The 23,601-nt window shown below is 39.1% G+C and overlaps 1 non-coding gene across 1 annotated transcript; it reads right to left on the bottom strand.

Moving 5' to 3' along the window:
• Window positions 1-23,313: 23,313 nt before the first annotated feature.
• On the bottom strand, window positions 23,314-23,385 carry TRNAS-GGA. The gene has a single exon. It is a non-coding gene; the product is annotated as a tRNA-Ser (tRNA).
• Between the last annotated feature and the right edge of the window lie 216 nt (window positions 23,386-23,601).

Genomic DNA, 23,601 nt, shown 5'->3' with positions numbered 1-23,601 from the left:
CTAAATGAATATCCTTATACATACATCATTTACATTTATCTGATTATTTCCTTATGATCAATGTCTAAATGTGAAATTCTTGGGTCAGGAATGGTGTGCACATTGCCAGACCTCCCTTTTTATTTATTATTAATTTGTATTCCCATCTGTAAAATATCCATTTGTTAGGGGCAATGTTAGCTGTTTAAACTGATGAACACAAATCTTACTGGCTTAACAAAAAGGAAAATGTGTTTCTTGTTTATATAAAGTTTATTTCATGGTGGATTTCATAGTGAGAAATCATGTAGTTACTGAGACCCAGGTTAATGGCATCTGTCAATTTTCGTATATGGCTACCAAAATCTCCATAGCCTTCTAAATCCAGTCCGCAGTTAGAGAAAGAAGAGAGTATATGTACATGTGTTGGGAGTAGGAGTGAAAAGGACAAGGGCTGTTGTGAGCCTGGCCTAGAAGTGGCATATAATGGCTGCTGCTGCTGCTGCTAAGTCGCTTCAGTCGTGTCTGACTCTGTGTGACCCCATGGACTGCAGCCTACAAGGCTCCTCCGTCCTTGGGATTTTCCAGGCAAGAGTACTGGAGTGGGTTGCCAAATGGCACCTATGTGCAAAAAAGAAATGTAACGTAGCTATTTACATCAGAAGAAAGAATCACCTGCACTGACTAGCTAGTTGCTATCTGCTGGAGTATGCCACACCTTGTCAAAACAGTATAGAAGTGATCTTTTAAGCCTTTGTCAATATGAGAGGCTAAAAGATGACCTGTCTTAACTTCATTTGTGGTTTCAAAAAATCTCTCAAGAGATTGAGCCTATTTTATTATGTATTTTAACCCTTTTTATGTCTTCTTTGGAAATTACTGATTTTCTCCCCACATTCAGTTCAGTTCAGTTGCTCAGGCGTGTCCGACTCTTTGAGACCCCATGAATCGCAGCTCGCCAGGCCTCCCTGTCCATCACCAACTCCCGGAGTTCACTCAGACTCACATCCATCAAGTCGGTGATGCCATCCAGCCATCTCATCCTCTGTTACCCCCTTCTCCTCCTGCCCCCAAACCCTCCCAGCATCAGTCTTTTCCAATGAGTCAACTCTTCGCCTGAGGTGGCCAAAGTACTGGAGTTTCAGCTTTAGCATTATTCCTTCTAAAGAAATCCCAGGGCTGATCTCCTTCAGAATGGACTGGTTGGATCTCCTTGCAGCCCAAGGGACTCTCAAGAGTCTTCTCCAACACCACAGTTCAAAAGCATCAATTCTTCGGTGCTCAGCTTTCTTCACAGTCCAACTCTCACATCCATACATGACCATTGGAAAAACCATAGCCTTGACTGGATGGACCTTTGTTGGCAAAGTAATGTCTCTGCTTTTGAATATGCTATCTAGGTTGGTCATAACTTTTCTTCCAAGGAGTAAGCGTCTTTTCATTTCATGGCTGCAGTCACCATCTGCAGTGATTTTGGAGCCCCAAAAAATAAAGTCTGACATTGTTTCCACTGTTTCCCCATCTATTTCCCATGAAGTGATGGGACCAGATGCCATGATCTTCGTTTTCTGAATGTTGAGCTTTAAGCCAACTTTTTCACTCTCCTCTTTCACTTTCATCAAGAGGCTTTTGAGTTCCTCTTCACTTTCTGCCATAAGGGTGGTGTCATCTGCATATCTGAGGTTATTGATATTTCTCCCGGCAATCTTGATTCCACCTTGTGCTTCTTCCAGCCCAGCGTGTCTCATGATGTACTCTGCATAGAAGTTAAATAAGCAGGGTGACAATATACAGCCTTGACGTACTCCTTTTCCTTTTTGGAACCAGTCTGTTGTTCCATGTCCAGTTCTAACTGTTGCTTCCTGACCTGCATACAAATTTCTCAAGAGGCAGATCAGGTGGTCTGGTATTCCCATCTCTTGAAGAATTTTCCATAGTTTATTGTGATCCACACAGTCAAAGGCTTTGGCATAGTCAATAAAGCAGAAATAGATGTTTTTCTGGAACTCTCTTTCATTTTCCATAATACAGAGGATGTTGGCACTTTGATCTCTGGTTCCTCTGCCCTTTCTGAAACCAGCTTGAACATCTGGAAGTTCCCGGTTCACATATTGCTAAAGCCTGGCTTGGAGAATTTTGAGCATTACTTTACTAGCGTGTGAGATGAGTGCAATTGTGCGGTAGTTTGAGCATTCTTTGGCATTGCCTTTCTTTGGGATTGGAATGAAAACTGACCTTTTCCAGTCCTGTGGCCACTGCTGAGTTTTCCAAATTTGCTGGCATATTGAGTGCAGCACTTTCTCAGCATCATCTTTCAGGATTTGAAATAGCTCCACTGGAATTCCATCACCTCCACTAGCTTTGTTCGTAGTGATGCTTTCTAAGGCCCACTTGACTTCACATTCCAGGATGTCTGGCTCTAGGTGAGTGATCACACCATCATGATTATCTTGGTCGTGAAGCTCTTTTTGGTACAGTTCCTCTGTGTATTCTTGCCACCTCTTCTTAATATCTTCTGCTTCTATTAGGTCCCTACCATTTGTGTCCTTTATTGAGCCCACCTTTGCATGAAATGTTCCCTCGGTATCTCTAATTTTCTTGAAGAGATCTCTAGTCTTTCCCATTCTATTGTTTTCCTCTATTTCTTTGCATTGGGTTTCTGAGGAAGGCTTTCTTATCTCTTCTTGCTATTCTTTGGAACTCTGCATTCAGATGCTTATATGTTTCCTTTTCTGCTTTGCTTTTGCTTCTCTTCTTTTCACAGCTATTTTAAAGGCCTCCTCAGACAGCCATTTTGCTTTTTTGCATTTCTTTTCCATGGGGATGGTCTTGATCCCTGTCTCCTGTACAGTGTCACAAACCTCCATCCATAGTTCATCAGGCACTCTATCTATCAGATCTAGTCCCTTAAATCTATTTCTCCCCACATTGGACACCCTTTATTATTACTTCTTTACTTTTGCCTTATGTCCACCTTTGGATTCAAACTTATTCTGATTGTAAAGCCTATTCCTTTCAGCAGCATTATGACCCAACATAAACTGAATACTTATTTCCAAATCCTGTAACTTTGAATATTGTTGTCAGAGAGCCTGAATTCTAGAATCAAATTGAAATAGTAGATTTCTACCAACTAGTCAGGGCTAGATGATCTGTAGACCTGACTGCTAACCTGATTCTTCAGAGAGTGAAGTATAAATACAAAAGATAGTAAATACAAAAGTAAATGCAAAAGATTAACCAAGAGGGTCAAGTTCAGTTCAGTTCAGTTCAGTTGCTCTGTTGTGTCCAACTCTTTGTGACCCCATGAATCGCAGCACTCCAGGCCTCCCTGTCCATCACCAACTCCCGGAGTTCACTCAAACTCACGTCCATCGAGTCAGTGATGCCATCCAGACATCTCATCCTCTGCTGTCCCCTTTTCCTCCTGCCCCCAATCCCTCCCAGCATCAGAGTCTTTTCCAATGAGTCAACTCTTCGCATGAGGTGGCCAAAGTACTGGAGTTTCAGCTTTAGCATCATTCCTTCCAAAGAAATCCCAGGGCTGATCTCCTTCAGAATGGACTGGTTGGATCTCCTTGCAGTCCAAGAGACTCTCAAGAGTCTTCTTCAACACCACAGTTCAAAAGAGGGTCAAAGATAAGTCAAAATCAGGTCATGGATGGTAATGGAAAATTAATAGTTTAGAAGAGAAATGAGGAGGTCCTTGGTCAATAAAAACAAATGGGGCATCTGTAAAGCAATTATCCTTCAATAAAAAAAAATTAATTAATTAAAAAAAGAAAAGAAAAACAAATGGGAGGGTGCTAACTTTCCTTAGTGTGTTTTTACTGGCAGAATAACACATTTTATTTTTGAATTTAATTACACACACATTTTGAATTATATAGTATATAAAATAAGGCACAACTTAAATATATTGCTTTTTCCATGCTTACATTTTATAAAATAATTTTATTAGAACTCTTTACATGCATATTTGACCTAAATGTTTTTATAAATACTAGTGCCATTTTTCCCTTTTCTTAATTTTTCTTTAACCATATTTTAATACTCAAGCATCCCCCAACATTTTTATATCAATTCCACAGGTATAGAAGTTTCGCATGCTATTTCTACTGTATCAGTGGTTCCTTTGTAAGCAGGTATGTTTAAAACTCTGAAGTTAATCTCCCTTCTCTGTTGATAATATCAAATTTTATATGTTGAAGCCCTAATCTCTAATGTTGCTATTTGGTGGCAGAGCTTTAAAAGGTGAAGTGAGGTGAAGTGAAAGTTACTCAGTCTTGTCTGACTCTTTGCGACCCCACAGACTATAGAGTCCATGGAATTCTCCAGGCCAGAATACTGGAGTGGGTAGCCTTTCCCTTCTCCAGAGGATCTGTCCAATGCAGGGATCGAACCCAGGCAGATTACAAAGGTAATTAAGGATAAATAAGATCATAAGGGTAGGACCCTGATCCAGTATGCCTAGTTTCCTTGTAAGAAAAGGAAGAGACAAGAATGCACATGCGCAGAGGCAAGACCATATGAGGACACGACAAGAAGGTGGCAAACTAAAGAGAGAGGCCTCAGGAGTAACCAAATCCGATGGCATCTTGATCTTGGACTTTCAGGTTCCATAACTATGAATTGATAAAGCCATTCATTCACTCATTTTTTAAAAATACTATTTTTAATTGAATGGTCTTAGATTTACAGATAATTTGCAAAGCTAGTGCAAAGAGTAGCTCTCTACCCCTCACCCAGTTGCCTCTGCTGCTAACATCATTCTTTCTTTATATAGTTAAATGTAATTAAAATGTTTACTTTCAGCTGTCTCTTAATATTTTATTATTTTCAGTTAATTAATTTAGAATTCTTTCCACTTATTGTATTTGCTGATTCTCCCTTTTGGTGGTATATTTCCTTCTTATGTTCACTCACTTTTAAAACATTTATTGTTGATAGGGATTGCATTGAATCTATAGATTTCTTTGGGTAGTATACTCATTTTCACTATATTGATTCTTCCAATCCATGAACATGGTATATTTCTCCATCTATTAGTGTCCTCTTTGATTTCTTTCACCAGTGTTTTATAGTTTTCTATATATAGGCAAAGCAATCTATAGATTCAATGCAATCCCTATCAAGCTACCAATGATATTTTTCACAGAGCTAGAACAAATAATTTCACAATTTGTATGGAAATACAAAAAACCTTGAATAGCCAAAGCAATCTTGAGAAAGAAGAATGGAAATGGAGGAATCAACCTGCCTGACTTCAGGCTCTACTACAAAACCACACTCATCAAGACAGTATGTTAGTGGCACAAAGATAGAAATATAGATCAATGGAACAAAATAGAAAGCCCAGAGATAAATCCACGCACCTATGGACACCTTATCTTTGACAAAGGAGGCAAGAATATACAATGGAGAAAAGACAATCTCTTTAACAAGTGGTGCTGGGAAAACTGGTCAACCACTTGTAAAAGAATGAAAGTAGAACACTTTCTAACACCATACACCAAAATAAACTCAAAATGGATTAAAGATCTAAACGTAAGACCAGAAACTATAAAACTCCTAGAGGAGAACATAGGCAAAACACTCTCCAAAATAAATCATAGCAGGATCCTCTATGACCCACCTCCCAGACTATTGGAAATAAAAGCAAAAATAAACAAATGGGACCTAATTAAAAGCTTCTGCACAACAAAAGAAACTATAAGCAAGGTGAAAAGACAGCCTTCAGAATGGGAGAAAATAATAGCAAATGAAGCAACTGACAAACAACTAATCTCAAAAATATACAAGCAACTCCTGCAGCTCAATTCAAGAAAAATAAACGACCCAATCAAAAAATGGGCCAAAGAACTAAATAGGCATTTCTCCAAAGAAGACATACAGATGGCTAACAAACACATGAAAAGATGCTCAACATCACTCAACAGCAGAGAAATGCACATCAAAACCACAATGAGGTACCATTTCACGCCAGTCAGAATGGCTGTGATCCAAAAGTCTACAAGCAATAAATGCTGGAGAGGGTGTGGAGAAAAGGGAACCCTCTTACACTGTTGGTGGGAATGCAAACTAGTACAGCCACTATGGAGAACAGTGTGGAGATTCCTTAAAAAACTGGAAATAGAACTGCTTTATGACCCAGCAATCCCACTGCTGGGCATACACACTGAGGAAACCAGAATTGAAAGAGAGACATGTACCCCAATGGTCATCGCAGCACTGTTTATAATAGCCAGAACATGGAAGCAACCTAGGTGTCCATCAGCAGATGAATGGATAAGAAAGCAGTGGTACATATACACAATGGAGTATTACTCAGCCATTAAAAAGAATACATTTGAATCAGTTCTAATGAGGTGGATGAAACTGGAGCCTATTATACAGAGTGAAGTAAGCCAGAAAGAAAACCACCTATACAGTATATTAAGGCATATATATGGAATTTAGAAAGATGGTAATGATAACCCTATGTATGAGACAGCAAAAGAGACACAGATGTATAGAACAGTCTTTTGGACTCTGTGGGAGAGGGAGAGGGGGGCATGATTTGGGAGAATGGCATTGGAACATGTATAATATCAAATAAGAAATGAATCGTCAGTCCAGGTTCGATGCAGGATATAGGATGCTTGGGGCTGGTGCACTGGAATGACCCAGAGGGATGGTACGGGGAGGGAGGTGAGAGACGGGTTCAGGATGGGGAGCACGTGTACACCTGTGGCAGATTCATGTTAATGTATGGCAAAACCAATACAATATTGTAAAGTAATCAGCCTCCAATTAAAATAAATTTAAATTTAAAAATATATAAAAAAATAAAACATTTATTCTTTAGTGAAAATTGTATTGCTTGGATTTTCACCTGTGCTTGGATTATAGAAGTAAAGCTGTGTGATAGATTTTCTCTTGCTTACTTAGTCTCATAGGTTTTCCAGGTTTTACACTCTCCTGTCCCTATTATTTCTCAGATGGGATTTCACCTAGTATGAGCTGTGCAAAAGTCAGGCTTTCTCACCCACATAGTGCATAAGCTTGGGGTTCTGAAATTTAATAGGTAATTCTTTTTTTGCTCATAAATCAAAGCAGATGATATTTCCAGGACACCTGGAATAGGTAAGCAGGGAGCTTGGGTTCCAACTTTGTACTGTTTGAGGTCCCTTAAACTCATGAAGAAATTAAAATTCCAGCTTCTACTTTGACATCCCCCAGCTCATCCATATACTTTAAATTTATTATTTGCAGTTTATCTATCATTTCTGCTTTTTACATTGGGAATTTGGAAGGTAGTTGAAGCTGGTTAGTGCACTGCTGTCTATTCAGTTCATTATTTTAACTGGATTTTGAATCTGCTTGTTGGTTTAAAGATAATTCCTCATCTGCATAGGAATATAACTTGGACCACATGATAAAAGAGAAGAGTTCATCTTGCTCTCAATATACAGAACATACAAGTGAAGATAAATGAAGTATGGCTCAGGATGGCACATTTAGGCCTTGGAGTGGGTGATTAGATGTGACTAAAGTAATCTAAAGATTAACTAAATCTAATTACTAATTACTAAATTATTAGTAATTAGTAAATCTAATTACTTTAGTTTAATCTAAAATAAACTAAAGAACTTAGTGATAAATGAAATCATTATGACTAAAATGTACATTAGTTAATAGAATGTTATCCCATGAGAACAATGGCTGAATTTGCATTTTTTACTGCTTTATCCCTACTCAGCACCTGGAACATTGCTCATAGCCCATTATTGACTCCAAAATAATATCACCTTCACTGCAATTTGGATATCAGGAAGCTGCTACCAGAACAGTTGGCCCTTTGGTCAAATGAGCCTACTGGTACTACATCTTGGAGTTAGATAGACCCAAGTTTAAATTCATTTTCTCTTATATCTTAGACATGTAAACAGGGAAATACCATTTTACATCTTGGAATCTCAGTTTCTTCCTCAGCAAAATGAATATTATAATAATTCATAAGTTTGTCATAAAAATGAATATGTTCCTAGGAATAATATCTGATATATAAGTGATACACAAAACACAGTAATTACCTTCCTAATGTTGCCTATGCCTTAAGCTTGCTCTGAGTGAGTCTTTCTGTGCTTATATTGACTTCCCCAATCAGAAAATACAATTTATGATATTTTTCTTCTTCATCCTATAGGTTTATTGTGAGAGTCTAGTGAGAGGGTATATATGAAAAACAAAAGACTGTGAACTGTTAGGCAATATTATTTCTCCTATAGGCTGATTGGACTGCTGTAATTGATATGTTTTCTCATTGATTTTTTTCTTTTTAATTGGAGGATAATTGCTTTACAATGTTGTGTTGGTTTCTGCCTTACAACAATGTGAATCAGTCATAAGTCTCTATATGTCCTCTCCATTTTGAGCTTCCCTTTCACCCCCCCACCTCAGCCTACCCTCCCCTATCCCCACTCCATCCTACCCCTCTAGGTTATCACACCACAGCGGGCTGAGCTCCCTGTGTTAAATAGCAACTTCCAACTAGCTCTCTATTTTACATATGGTAATGTATGTTTCAATGCTACTCTGAATCTGTCCCACCCTCGCCTTCCCCTGCTGTGCCCACAAGTCTGTTCTCTATACCTGCTTCTCTATTTTTGCCCTGCAAATAGGTTTATTACCATTTTCTAGATTCCATATATATGCATTAATATATGATGTTTGTTTTTCTTTTTCTGACTTACTTCACTCTGTGTAACAGATTCTAGGTTCATCTATTGCTATAATTGAGTTGACCAACCAGGTCAGTCTGAGGAAATAGTCCAGTTCTTCATAAAATCATTTCCTGTATTGCTTTTCTTTCACTGACAATAAATCAAAGCAGTCAAAATTGTTAATATTGACAAATGTATATACATATATATGGGTTTGCCTCTAGACAGACAGATAGTAAAATCATAAGAAAATTGTATCTATGAGGCAGGCTTAAAAGAACATATTGTTCAGCCTATAAAGATGATTTATAATGAATCTTTGAGCATAGAGACAGGTCTTGTTTCAAAAAAACCCAGTATCTGAGCACTGATGTTTATAAAACCCAAATGAGGGGATAATCAATCACTCCACAAGAGGACTTTTCACCTCCCAAACAGATTCTCTTTCACACAGGGGATATCCCAAATAGAAATCAATTCATTTTATAAAATTTAATTTGCCCAAAATGTTTCAGAAAAAGGAGGTCCATCTGTCTAAATGTCTCTTACACTAAGGATGGTCACCATCTGTTTTCTAATCCCCACAGGATAGCAAATAAGGGATCGAATTCTAAAAAGTGAAATCTAAACTGATCTAGGGAAGAATTTCATGTCTTGTTGTTAATCATAAGTGCAGGTTAGTGAAGGCAAGGTATGGACTTTATGATGTCTTCAAGAACAAAATAACCTTCTCTGTTTTCTTTAGAAAACTGACTTAGAAGTGGACTGTTTAAAGACTGAGGGAGATGAGATGACCTTTAAGGTCCCACAGGCCCTAGGAGGCCATGCCTTCTCACAGTGCAGAGTATTCAGAGCTATTTGTGAGAAGCATTAGGGGAGATTGTGCCATATGGAAGAAATTCACAATTTGAGATGGCATGTAGAAGACAGTGTAAATATGAAGGCAGTTGAAGGGCTGGAAGACATCTCTTTAGCAATATGCTTTCTGAAACCCAAGACACCTGTTTTGCCAAAATGGGTAGGAAACCTGGAGAGAACATACTTTCTTATAAAGATTTTCCTGAAGATTTTCACTTCTTCCCATCTTACTATTTAGCACAACTTAGTGTGCAAACAGGTACAGAGATTACAGAGCAGAATAGAAAAGCTTAAAGAACATTCTATGAATGCATAATGTCAGCAACTGAATTCAGATTTGACTTTATTTATTTTTCGAGTCTTCCCTGGTGGCTCAGATGGTAAAGCGTCTGCCTGCAATGCGGGAGACCTGGGTTTGATCCCTGGGTTGGGAAGATCTCCTGGAGAAGGAAATGGCAACCCACTCCAGTACTCTTGCCTGGAGAATCCCACGGACGGAGGAGCCTGGTAGGCTACAGTCCATGGGGTTGCAAAGAGTCGGACACAACGGAGTGACTTCACTTTCACTTTATTTTTCTATTTGATGATTGGTTTAATCTAATGAGATTAGAGTTTAAGATTATTATTATTTAATATATTTAATATATTTAAGATTATTATTATTATCTTTTCCTCCTGAAAAATCTGCTCTTATCACTGCTTATCTCTGGTGGTATACTGGTAAATAAATATGTAATGACTGGCTCTATGAGGGAAAACAAACAAAAAGTTTTAAAGGCCCTAATTTTTAGTGTTGGCCAATTTCCTTGGTATAAATTGTTCTACCATGGACAATTTCAGACTACCAAGAAGATGGCCATAAATGCAGAGCTGTGTAGAGTGGCTCAGAATCAGTTCTCCTGAATCAACTACAGATACACTGTATCTTCATAGGTGTTTGCTATGCTCATCATTGCCCTGTAGCCTCATGCATGCCTTATCTTGACTGTTCCATTGTAAATGTATCTCTGGCTCTTCTATTTAAGTGCTTTTATCTTTTTCTCATTCATCTCGGTCTTCCACTCCTCCTACCACAATGCCTGGCAATCTGACTCCTTGAAAAGTATCTTTTGAGAGAATGGCTGAATGGATGATCTTTTAAATTCTAAATTAAACCAAAGTTCAATGATGAGGAGTCAAATCTTATTAGCGTTTTCCTGAATTCCAAAAGACACCACTTGGCCAACTCTACTCATGGTATCTAAACCCTACTTTTGTCCCTATACCAGGCAGTAGTTTAATCAAGAAATAGGTACAGCCCCAGAACCAATATGTTATTAATAATAACACTTCTGAGATAATTGTTTACAGATGGTATGTGATCCAATTCTGTCAACAGTATACAGATGTGAATTGGCTAGGAAACTTTTGACAAAGGTCTCCTCTAAAGTAAACAGAGTTGCACTAAACAAGACTCCCTAGTCTTGTCTTTTCACAGCACATGGGCATGTGATGTTCAGATCTGAGCAGACCCTTGGTGTTTTTTAGTGAAATCCAAGAGAATCATGGAGAAACTGATCTAGAACCTTAACACTATTGGCTTGTTGAATTCATAAACTCCAGACTGCCTGCCCCTTGACTTCTTGTTAGACAAGCTAGTAAATCTATACTGTTTAAGCTACTTTTTATTGGGTATTCCATTATATACAATCTGAAAGCCTCCTAAGTAATGTGCTGCTGCTGCTAAGTCGCTTCAGTCGTGTCCAACTCTGTGTGACCCCATAGACGGCAGCCCACCAGGCTCCGCCATCCCTGGGATTCTCCAGGCAAGAACACTGGAGTGGGTTGCCATTTCCTTCTCTAATGCATGAAAGTAAAAAGTGAAAGTGAAGTTGCTCAGTCATGTCCAACTCTTAGTGACCCCATGGACTGCAGCCTACCAGACTCCTCCATCCATGGGATTTTCCAGGTAGGAGTACTGGAGTGGTTTGCCATTGGCTTCTCCGCGTAACTAATGTACTGCCTTATAAATTCCATAGACTCTGCTACTTTTCTTATGATATGTAAGTTCTCCAATTTTCTAGTTTCTGCCTACCTTTGCTTCCCTTCTGTTCATCACAGTCCAAGCCACTTAAGGTTTTCCTAAATGTCTCATCTGGCTTCTTATCTTTGCTCAAGTATTTTCTTCTTTTCAGGACACATAGCCTAAAAAAGAGAGTCTTAGAGTCAAGGAAAACCATGCACTGAAAATGTTCATAGAGGAATAATAATAATATTTATTTTCAAAAAATGATGCAAATGACATTAATTTTAAGACCTGAGACATTTCTCACTTCTTTTCAATAACATTAAATTTGATTCGTGTATTAGTCTGTGAGGGTTTCTGTAACAAATAATGTGTGCTGGGTGGCTTAAACAATAGAAATTAATGCCTTATAGTTCTGTAGGCTGGAAGTCCAACATTGTAGGCTTTGAGGGAAAGATGTGGTCCAGGCCTTCCACCTTGGCTTGTAAAGATGGATGTCTGCTCTCTAATGTCTCTTCACATCATTTTCCCTCTATGTGTGTCTGTCTAGAGACTTCCCATTTTCATAAGGATATCATTCTCATTGGATTAGGACCAACTCTAGATGACCTCACTGTAGCTTGATTATCTCTATAAAGATTCTATCTCCAAATAAGGTCACATTCTGAGATACTGAGTTTAGGACTCTGGCATATGAATTTTAGGATTCAACAATTCAACCCTTATCAGTTTGCTAAATGTTCGTACTTAAAAACATTTTTTTCCCTACTGTGTCAGAAATGCTTTTTCATGGAAATATTTAAACATATTCAGTTCAGTTCAGTTCAGTCGCTCAGTCATGTCCGACTCTTTGCGACCCCACTGGAAAAACCATAGCCTTGACTAGATGAACCTTTGTTGGCAAAGTAATGTCTCTGCTTTTGAATATGCTATCTAGGTTGATCATAGCTTTCCTTCCAAGGAGTAAGCATCTTTAAACATATTAGATGATGCTAATGTCATGAAGAGTGTCCCTGGCAATCTAGAAAAAAGTTAGTTGAGGACTAGCTTCCAGATTCAAAGAAGGCAATGGAAACCCACTCCAGTACTCTTGCCTGGAAAATCCCACAGATGGAGGAGCCTGGTAGGCTGCAGTCCATGGGGTCGCTAAGAGTTGGACACGACTGAGCAACTTCACTTTCAATATTCACTTTCATGCATTAGAGAAGGAAATGGCAACCCACTCCAGTGTTCTTGCCTTGAATCCCAGGGAAGGGGGAGCCTGGTGGGCTGCTGTCTATGGGGTCGTACAGAGTTGGACATGACTGAAGTGACTTAGCAGCAGCAGACTCCAGATTATGGGAATCACTTGTTACTGATAGGGGAAAGAACTGTAAACTAACTGGAAGCTCACATTCTGTGGCTTGCCTTCCAAATTTTTTTAGAATGACACATAAGAAAGAAATACAAATGACATAATGTTATTTAAAATGATATCAGAATGCACCATAATTTAATTGCATATACTGCTGAATTGAGTATACATTAGTACAATTTTTCTGCAGGCAAAATTTAGAAAAATCTTTAATGATTTAGAAAAATTTCTAAAAATCTTTAGAAATCCCACTTCTGATTTTTCTAAAGAAAAATTAGAGATGTGCACACAGGTACATATACCAGAATGTTTATTACAGTGATTTTTATAATCACAAAAATACTAACCATAAAATAAAGTGAAATCAACTGAAATGCCTAAAAAAGGGGACTGGTTAAGTGTATATCTATACAACTGACCACTATGCAATCTTTAAAAATCATGTTGTAAGAGTATTTAATATCCAAAATCACTGCAGATGGTGACTGCAGCCATGAAATTAAAAGACGCTTACTCCTTGGAAGGAAAGTTATGACCAACCTAGATAGCATATTCAAAAGCAGAGACATTACTTTGCCAACAAAGGTCCATTTAGTCAAGGCTATGGTTTTTCCAGTGGTCATGTATGGATGCGACAGTTGGACTGTGGAGAAAGCTGAATGCCAAAGAATTGATGCTTTTGACCTGTGGTGTTGGAGAAGACTCTTGAGAGTCCCTTGGACTGCAAGGAGATCCAACCAGTCCATTCTAAAGGAGATCAGCCCTGGGATTTCTTTGGAAGGAATGATGCTAAAGCTGAAACTCCAGTACTTTGGCCACCTCATGCGAAGAGTTGACTCATTGGAAAAGACTCTGATGCTGGGAGGGATTGGAGGCAGGAGGAAAAGGGGATGACAGAGGATGAGATGGCTGGATGGCATCACCGACTCGATGGACATGAGTTTGAGTGAACTCCAGGAGATGGTGATGGACAGGGAGGCCTGGCGTGCGGCAGTTCATGGGGTCACAAAGAGTCGGACATGACTGAGCGACTGAACTGAACTGAACTGAATTGATATATATGTGAAAAATAGCTGAAAATATTATATAAAATATAATTCTATTTTGGTTAAAAAATAAGAGTAACTATTTCCAAAAGAGTGATTAATTAAATTATCGTTACACAGTGTTTATACCTGACTGTTGGATTGGGAGTGACTATTTTTCTTGAGCTTTTTGTTTTGCTTAAGGCACCTATTATTCTTTTAATTTAAACAAAAATATTGTTTTATATACTAGGTGACCTTTTATAATGATTAATCCCATCCTTTTACAATCATTCTGTTTGCCCCCCAAATCACATTATTTTGGGGGAATGACTTGTGTTTTAAAAGCTATTTCTATCTACTTCCTAAAATATACATTTGAGTCAATTTGTCTAAAATTTCCATGAAATGTGATATTATGGCAATCATGAAAAGGTTGTAGAGAATGGAAACATAGAATAACCATTTCAGAGACATCTGTGGAGACAATATTATCTCTTAAAGAGAATCTCAGACCACTCTCCTCATTTATGAAAACACATTTTTCCTCTAATTTCCATTTTCCATATTCAAAAAGAAACTAATTAGAACCATTCCTCTTTCCCCAAATTTTATAGCCTGTTGTTGCAAATGGTATGATGATAGTCTTCGAAATTATAAAATTTCTAAGTATATTGTCATCACTTTCTAATCTCAGTGGTGGTGTAATACTATCACATGATATAAATGCTTATATACTGCATTATAAGGCTTCCCAGGTGGTTCCATGGTAAAGAATCTGCCTGCCAATGAAGGAGATGTGGGTTGATCCCTGGGTCAGCAAGATCGCCTGGAGAAGGAAATGGCAACCCACTGCAGTATTTTTGCCTGGGAAATCCCATAGACAGAGGAGCCTGGTGGGCTACTGTCCATGGGGTTGCAGAGTTACACACAACTTAGTTGAGTGTATATAATGCATTATAATGGTAATATTTGTAAGGATAGTTCATATATATGTGCATTTTATGAATTAGAAATATTTTCACATTTATTTCATTTTCTCTTTCATGCAGCCCCCAAGGAGCTGCAAGTTCCATGCTAGAATGTGTTCTGTATGGTACCTGGGTCCGTGTTGGGTGAGAGGCTTGACACTGAAGGGTCAAACATGCAAACATGTCATGGCATTGTCAGCCCAGGGAGGAGGTAGCCACCACTATGCCCTTCCAATGATGCCACAGGGAGCACAACCAGGCCTTTCCTCATCTGTATCCAGATCGCAGTGGGGACAGAAAGTACTTGGGGGTAAGGGCAGGAAGATCCAGTTTGCCAAAGGTTTGGTAACATGTGGTCAAGAATCCATCTTAGGGAGGTAGTTGGAGATGGAGCCGCATATGATTTGATGTTCTAAATCCAGGGCATATGCCCCCTTATAGCATCAGACTTCAATTCAACACAAATTAAGAGATAAATTATAAGGATTTCAAGAAGGCAAACACAGAGGATTAATCCCTAAGCCCAAGAACTTCCCTGACTATACAGTAGTTAGGCCTCCATGCTTCCACTGTAGGGGCTGAGGGGTTGATCCCTGGTCAGGGAACTAAGATCCCACATGGTACGTGGCACTGCCAAAAACAAACAAATAACCCCCAAGAACAGAGCCCTCTTGAGTGTGGGTGCTGTATGATTGCATTGTTCACATGCCCACAAAGCAGGTTCTGCTGGAAGTGGCAGGGCAGGAAATACAACTTGGGTCTTTCAAGTGATCATCAATTCTAGCTAGCTAGATGGTTGAGTCTTATCATGTGCCAAGCACATTGAGTATATTCACTCATTTAATCTTCACAACCAGTTTATTCATGGAAATACTATTTATCACATCCATTTTCCAAATAAGGAAACTTCCAAATGTTACACAATTTAAAAGTGGCTGAACTTGAACTTGGAGAAAAGTCTCTATTCTTAGCCAATAGGATATATTGCCCAAGAAATCTAAAATTACTTTACTCAACTGCTGAGGAATTTTAATACTGAGCATCCGTATTCTTGATTTTAGGAAAATTCATCAGGATTTGTATCTTATTCCATTTAGTGACATTTAAAAGTTCATCTTTACAAGATATATAGTTTCTTCCAAATCCTTGTTGCTGTCCACATGGAACTAGATAATTATTGAACTGTATGTTTTTGGTTCCTTCTTTCTGTGGAAGAATCAGAAAGACTAAGCACTGTCTCATCACCATTCCTCCAAGTCTTGTTCAGCATGGTTTTGATTCCTGGAGAGCCGGCACTTTACCAGTCCTCAGAGCAGAATTGAGACACAGCATTATTACTGTTATTTTTAATTAAGGACTAGGATCCTGAGTTTAAAAACTTAGGTGCAATGAGGAAGAGCTTTGTAATTCCAAAATCCAAAGCTGCTGGGTGAGAGCATTTAGTTTTGGGAAAAAGGATCCAGGATTTGCATTCTTTTCTCATGGCACCCTATAGATATGCAGAAGTCTAGAAGGCAATGGGTTTCTTGGTACTCAAATTTAGCTAAGAACTCCCTATGACCAACTTTGGGCAGACAGTAATAGAGAACTCTGTAATTGTAGAAAAAATGATGTAGTCTTTGACACTGAGAATTCAAGGTGACTAGTAAGGACTTCCCTGGTGGTTCAGAGGGTAAAGCATCTGTCTACAATGCGGGAGACCTGGGTTCGATCCCTGGGTTGGGAAGATCTGGTGGAGAAGGAAATGGCAATCCACTCCAGTACTATTGCCTGGAAAATCCCATGGACAGGGGAGCCTGGTAGGCTACAGTCCATGGGGTTGCAAAGAGTCGGACACTACTGAGTAACTTCAGCCTCAGCCTCAGTATGGACTGAAGACCAGGATGTTTGTCCTGAATGTTCCAGATGATGTTAGGCTTTCAGGGGACCACCTTGGGTGAGGGAGAGAGCCCCAACCCGAGACTGATGTGGGATGTAGGCTCAGAGGAGATTAAATGATTGTATAGAAATTAAAAGTATAGTATTGCTTTATACCCCAAGTTTTTGTACCCATTAAAAACCTGAGGCTCAGAAAGATATTAGACTTCAACAGAGGTCATTCACCCTGGAGGTGGAAGTGATAAATTCCTATCAGAGGCTGGCGGAGTTCAAAGACCAAGGTCTTTCTTCTGTTACAAAAAGAAAGACAAAATGAAAATAAAGAGAAAAAAAATCTTTTTGGTGGTAGAGACTGAAAGTCAGAGAAAGACCCATGTGAAGGACTTAATAGGATGTTTTTAGGGAGGGAAGCTGAAGTTTGTTGATTGACTCAGCATTTCTAGCCTCTTACACTGTCCCCAAGATGCCATCTCTGACTGATTCACCTTATACATGTCAACCTATCCTCCACCTCTATTGTGTGCAGATCCTTCAAAAAGTCTAATTTTTTTCAATATAAATTTATTTATTTAATTGGAGGCTAATTACTTAACAATATTGTATTTGTTTTGCCATACATCAACATGAATCCGCCATGGGTGTACACGTGTTCCCCATCCTGAACCCCCCTCCCACCTCCCTCCCCATCCCATCCCTCTGGGTCATCCCAGTGCACCAGCCTCGAGCATCCTGTATCATGCATAGAACCTGTACTGGTGATTCATTTCACATATGATATTATACATGTTTCAATGCCATTCTCCCAAATCATCCCACCCTCGCCCTTTCCCACAGAGTCCAAAAGACTGTTCTATACATCTGTGTCTATTTCTAATTTCTTACACTGAAAAATATGAATGCATGTACTTCTTACATGTAATGTTAACAAAGGAATAAGCAGAAATTCAGCTTGCCCCAGCCATTTAATCTTGATGTAATTCAGCCTAGTTGCAATCCAATCTAAGTGCCTAAATGATGCCCTTACAGGCACAAGGCAAAACTTACTTGAAAACAACTTGAAAAATTAAGGAAACCTTACATGTCGGGTAGTAATAACTTCCTTCCTCAAGTCATTTCAATAATTCTTAAAGAGCAGATATCCCACAACTCAAAAGGCCCATATATAAAATAGTAAGCCCTTCCCAAGTGATGAAGAAATGTGCATGTAAAAGAACCTTATGCAATTATGTTCAGGGAATATTAAAACTTAATTAACGTATTGGTGATTTCAATAATACAATGCCCAATGTTTTCTAAGAACAAGTGGGAAGCATTAAACCCATGGTTAGATTTATGGCTGAATAAATCAAGCACATTGTCAAATTCATCAGGGAAATCTCTCCAGCTATATGTGTCCTTGGCTCTATAGTATTCCCTCCCAGAATGCCAGAAAATTCTGTCCGTGACGCTCTGCATTCATGAATTTTGACTATTGCCATACATTTAAATTATAGATGGGACATTTTCTGGTGAGCTGTGAGTCTGGAATGTGACCTAAGGTACAGAATCCCTGGGTTTGCCTAATCTAATCACTTGTGTATATCTGTGCATGTGCCTCAGGATATAAGACTAGAGACGCAGTGGGGATACGGAGGCTGGGGTGCTGGGTTTAGAAGAGGAGAGAAGCAGCTGCATCGAAACATATAAAAAACAAAGAGCCAAAAAAAAAAGATTTTTTTCTTATGAATATATTTAACGTGTTAAGCAGATTCTGGCAATTTCCTGATGATTCCAAAAGAAGCCTGAGCTGAGATTTTCACAGAGAGTGTTCCAGGCTCTGAATCGTGTACCTCGTGTATTGAATCACATCTGCTACAGAGAGGAAGCAATGAATAATTAACTCGGCCTCCACATCACCGCCATAGATTACAGTCATCTTGACTGCTGGACTGCCTTGCACAACATAAACCATTTAGAAAACTCAGTTACTCTCTTTCCTTTTAAATTTGTCTTTCTATCACTTACCATTGTAGAGGGTAAATCTTCCTCTAGTTTTAATTAAAGCGTTTAAAATAATTTACATTGAAATCATATGTGCTTGGGTCTGTCAGAATTGATGCTTTAATAACATGCCATCCCTTTCTCCATTACCCTGAAATCTGTTAAAATTACCACTAATCTAATTGGGAACAAAGTTGTCAAATGCATGCAGCTCTGACAGTTTGTCTTTCTGCAAACTGCCGACAGATTGCAAGTTACGCATGTGTTGAGCAGATGGGTAAGTTAAAAGGAACACCACAAAAAAAAAAAAAAAAAAGCAATTTATTAAATCACCTGGAACCAGCAGCTCCAGTCCAAAAATAGTGAGAATGAAATATAGCAGGAGCCGGGAGAGCTGGCACTAGAATATACCAGAAGGTACCGGTTACAAAACAAGATAAACATTTGGAGATGCCTCAGCTGTGTTACAGAATAATGAGGAGTTATTTAACCCGATATAGATTACCAGCCAAAATTAATTTAGGGTGCAGCTTTTTTGGAAAATGGTTTCCAAAGTGATTGCCTTAACCCTTTAATGTCTTCTCATTATCATGGGAAGACAGGCACATTTTCCTTCTCTCATTCTTGTAGGCATCAATTCACAGCCACATGCATAAATGAACCCACACTTTTGTATACACCACACACTGGCATACATATACACATACATCCAAACATATACATATGTACATCTATACAACCGTATACTAAAGTGTAAGTGCATACACATGCATACATGTGATCTTGTGTGTGTATATGTGTACATGCCTATGAGATATATGTGTACATGTACATCGGGCTCAACCCTGCCATCTGTGTATCACGTGTCTGTCTGTGTCTACTCTATCAACCTATCTACTCTGTCAGTCTATCTACTCTATCTGTCTATCTACCATTTATAGTTATGTCCACGAGAGACTGCTTGTGTTACGTTTTCTGAAGCAAGGTTCTGAGTAAGCCATGCATGCCTGGGTTATCCAGCCTATAGCTACTCTTACCATAACTGCTTTCATGTGTTCTATGGGGAAACTATCCAGGCAGGAGATTGGGAAGCTCTTATGTAAGCATGGGGGAGCTTTTTATGGGGGAGCGGGGAGTGGAGCCTAATGTCCTCTTTTCAGTGGGGCTCCATACAACTACTCCATACAATACTTTGGCCACCTGATGCAAAGAACTGACTCATCGGAAAAGACCCTGATGCTGGGAAAGATTGAAGGTGGGAGGAGAAGGGAAAGGCAGATGATGAGATGGTTGAATGGCATTACCAACTCAATGGACATCAGTTTGAGTAAGCTCCAGGAGTTGGTGATGGACAGGGAAACCTGGTGTGCTGCAGTCCATGGGGTCGCAAAGAGTTGGACATGACTGAGCGACTGAACTGAACTGATACAGCTACTCTGTGTGATCAGAACTTTCAAGAAGTGTTTGTTGAAGATGTAGATGACTTAGTAACCATCACATAAAGAGGACACGTTTTAACAAATATTTGTCTCATTTAGGCAACTGGGGCCTGTACAAAAGCACCAGTTCAGTTTTTAAAAGGCAGGGAATCCAAAATAAAGATATATTCTGTCTTTCTATAGTTCTTGACAGACACAGAGGCCTAGAAAATGAACTCTCTTTCTGTTCCTGGAACAGACCAATACAATTACTTTAAGAAGAGTCTCTTGCAGGAAATTTAGGTGATGTGTGATGAAGAGCCAAGAACTGTGAGTACGCCTGAGTCCCTGAGAGCAGAGAAGTGGAATTCAGAGATTAAATATTACTGTTCTGCTTGGCTTGCTCCCCTTATCCCTTGGCTTCCTAGGGATGTCTTCCACTTTCTTGCTTTGGGCAACCACATACCCTGATGACTCGCCAATCTGTATGTCTGGTCTTGGTTTTTTCACTTGGCGTCAGAATCCTATATTAAAATATCTGTGGCAAATCACTACACGAACATTTCTCAGTTCTCTCAGACTCCATGGATTTAAACTTGAATTCCTCAATTTCCCCTCAAATTCACTTTTTTCCCCTACATTCACTATGTTTGTTATTCACATCATTTTACTCTTTATCGTCCAAGCTAGAAACCTAAGAGTCATGCTAAAGTCATCATTTTTCTTCACCAGCCACTGACAGTCACTAAGTCTCACAAATTTTGAACATCCTAATGTTCTTTAAATTTCTGCTTTCCACTCTGTCACATCTATAACATCTCCATGTTGGACTCTCCTCATTTCTTACATGTATATGAGCATAGTTCTTCCTTTCTCCTCCAAATCATTTCCCACATAATTGCTATGGTGACATCTAAAATTCAGATCAGACCTTGTTACTTTTCTCCTTGCTATGCTGGACATTCTGTTTGCCCCACCAGATCTGTTCTCTACCCTTCTCCATATTGCTGGAGGTTGACACCGAGATTGACTATTTCTCTCCCAAAGGCCACAGATCCTGTTGAGTGATCTCCTTTGCCTACGGCTTCAGCTGGAGCCCTCTTCAGGACCTGGGAAGGCCTTCCGTCTCTGTCCTTTAAAACCTGGAGTGCTATTGTCTCCTCTATTGCTAACCCCAGGATGCTTCCCCCAACTCCCTTAGTTCCTCTTTAACCCTACAAATAGTCCCCTCACTTTCCTCAATTTCATCTTTACAGGTGCCATCTAATTCCTCCTGGGGTCCCAACAGATACAATCACCCCTTGCCAACAAAATAAAAATTTCAAGTTCATAACATGACCAACAAGTCGCTTTAGAATCTAGTCCTTGACAACTTCTGCACTCTTGTGACCCTGTAGTTATATACCTCGGCTCCCTGAACACCCTGTACTGTTCCACACTTCTGCGCCTCTGATCTTGCCCTTTCCCTTGTGTGAAATGTCCACTCAACCCCAAACACTGTCCCACATCTATGATCTCTCTCTTGCTTGTTTTTCCTTAAAGATTCAACACAGGTATCACCTCCTCCAGAAAGTCTTCCATGGGCTTTAATGTTCCCATCCCCAACTGTGGTCAAAAGGTTTTATGGACTCACAATGAATACTACATATAAGTTGCTTGCTAAGGATATTTGTTAATCTATTTAACCCCATTTTTTCCAAAGTCACTTAGCCCACTAAATTAACTTGTAGATCTTTTTTTCTTCCTTCCTGCTTTCCTTCTTTTCTTCTTCCCTCCTTTCCTCTTTATTTCTTCTTCCTCTCTCTCTCTGCCTTATATTTTTCCCTTCCTTCCTTTCTTTTTTCTTTCCCTTCCTCTTTTTCTTTCTCCCAATGGTTTATTAGATTATCTCATTTAATTTTGACAATGATTTTATAAGGTAGGTCCTATTATTATGATCTTTATTTAACTGAAGAAAATGAAAATTAAGGAAATTGAATGTTCTTCAATGGCAAATCAGCTAGCAAGTAAAGGAGCCAAGATGTCAATGTAAAATCTTCAAGCTCTATCCTTAATGATAATATTAAAAGCAGAATTTGGTTATGTATATCTCCCCAGAGGCACTAGTGGCAAAGAACCTACCTGCCTGCCAATGCAAGAGATTTAAGAGATGCAGATTTGATCCCTGGGTGGAGAAGATCCCCTGGAGGAGGAAATGGCAACCCATTCCAGTATTCTTGCCTGGAGAATCCCATGCACAGAGGAGCCCGGTGGGCTATAGTCCATAGGCTTGCAAAGAGTCAGACACAACGGAAGCAACTTAGCATGCAGGCATTTCTTATAGCATATGTGCGAGTAAGTATATGTAATCCTCACATATAAATAGTAATAACCATATAAGAATTTCTCAAAAGTAAAGAGCCAGGTAGTATGGTTTATTTATTAGACTAAGCTTAGTATTCTGCTTGCCAGCCAGGGTTATATTCATGAACCCTCAGTGTGATATTTAAGATATAACAGATTAATAATACTTGCTCAGTAGTTCAGTTTTCAATATGACACTTTCTCACATACAACTTGGGAGTAAAAGAAATATTAAGGTCCCCAATATAAGTATAGAAAAATCCAGAAATAGTAACCACATATTTTTCAAGAAGACTCAACATATTTTGAACAGTGTAGTCCTAGGCAGGAAACTTCAGTTTCCATGGAGAGAAAGGTGAATTCACAGGCAGGAAAATGTAGCTCTTCTGAGACCTTTAAGGACAAAGATTACCCATTATCATGAAGATCATCATCAACTAAAGAGACAATTTTCTAGCGAATGTAGAGGGTGGTAAAGAAGAAAGTGAAACCTAATTAGCAAGTCACATTTATGGTTTAAATCTTCAGTACCTTGATAGGTGTTTTGTCCACACATTATTATCTACTAATGTTTTAACAACCAAGTAAGGTTAACAGGAAGAACTCCTTGAGTGAACTGAAATGCAACATGCAATTTTAAGACTTTGTTATGTTATCCATTAGGGTGAAAGTGAAGTCACTCAGTCGTGTCCGACTCTTTGTGATCCCATGGACTGTAGCCTACCTGGCTCCTCCCTCCATGGGATTCTCCAGGCAAGAGTACTGGAATGGGTTGCCATTTCCTTCTCCAGGGGATCTTCCCAACCCAGGGATTGAACCCAGGTCTCCTGCATTCCAGGCAGATGCTTTAACCTCTGAGCCACCAGGGAAGCCCATCCATTAGGGTAATATGCAGTTAAAATATTAAGATAGCTATAGCTATATTAAAGCTATCTTGTCACCCACATGCCCACTTGGATGTGGAATTCCTATATTTCCTAAGCAAGAGTATAGATCAGAATCACAAAGGAAGCATTTTATAAGTTTTTAATATTTATTTACTTGTTCATTTGGATGTGCCAGGTCTTAGTTGTGGCACATGGGAT

This window comes from Bubalus bubalis, chromosome 6 (assembly GCF_019923935.1).
Source record: "Bubalus bubalis isolate 160015118507 breed Murrah chromosome 6, NDDB_SH_1, whole genome shotgun sequence".
Taxonomy (NCBI): Eukaryota; Metazoa; Chordata; class Mammalia; order Artiodactyla; family Bovidae; genus Bubalus; species Bubalus bubalis.
This window is presented reverse-complemented; position numbering and strand designations above follow the sequence as displayed.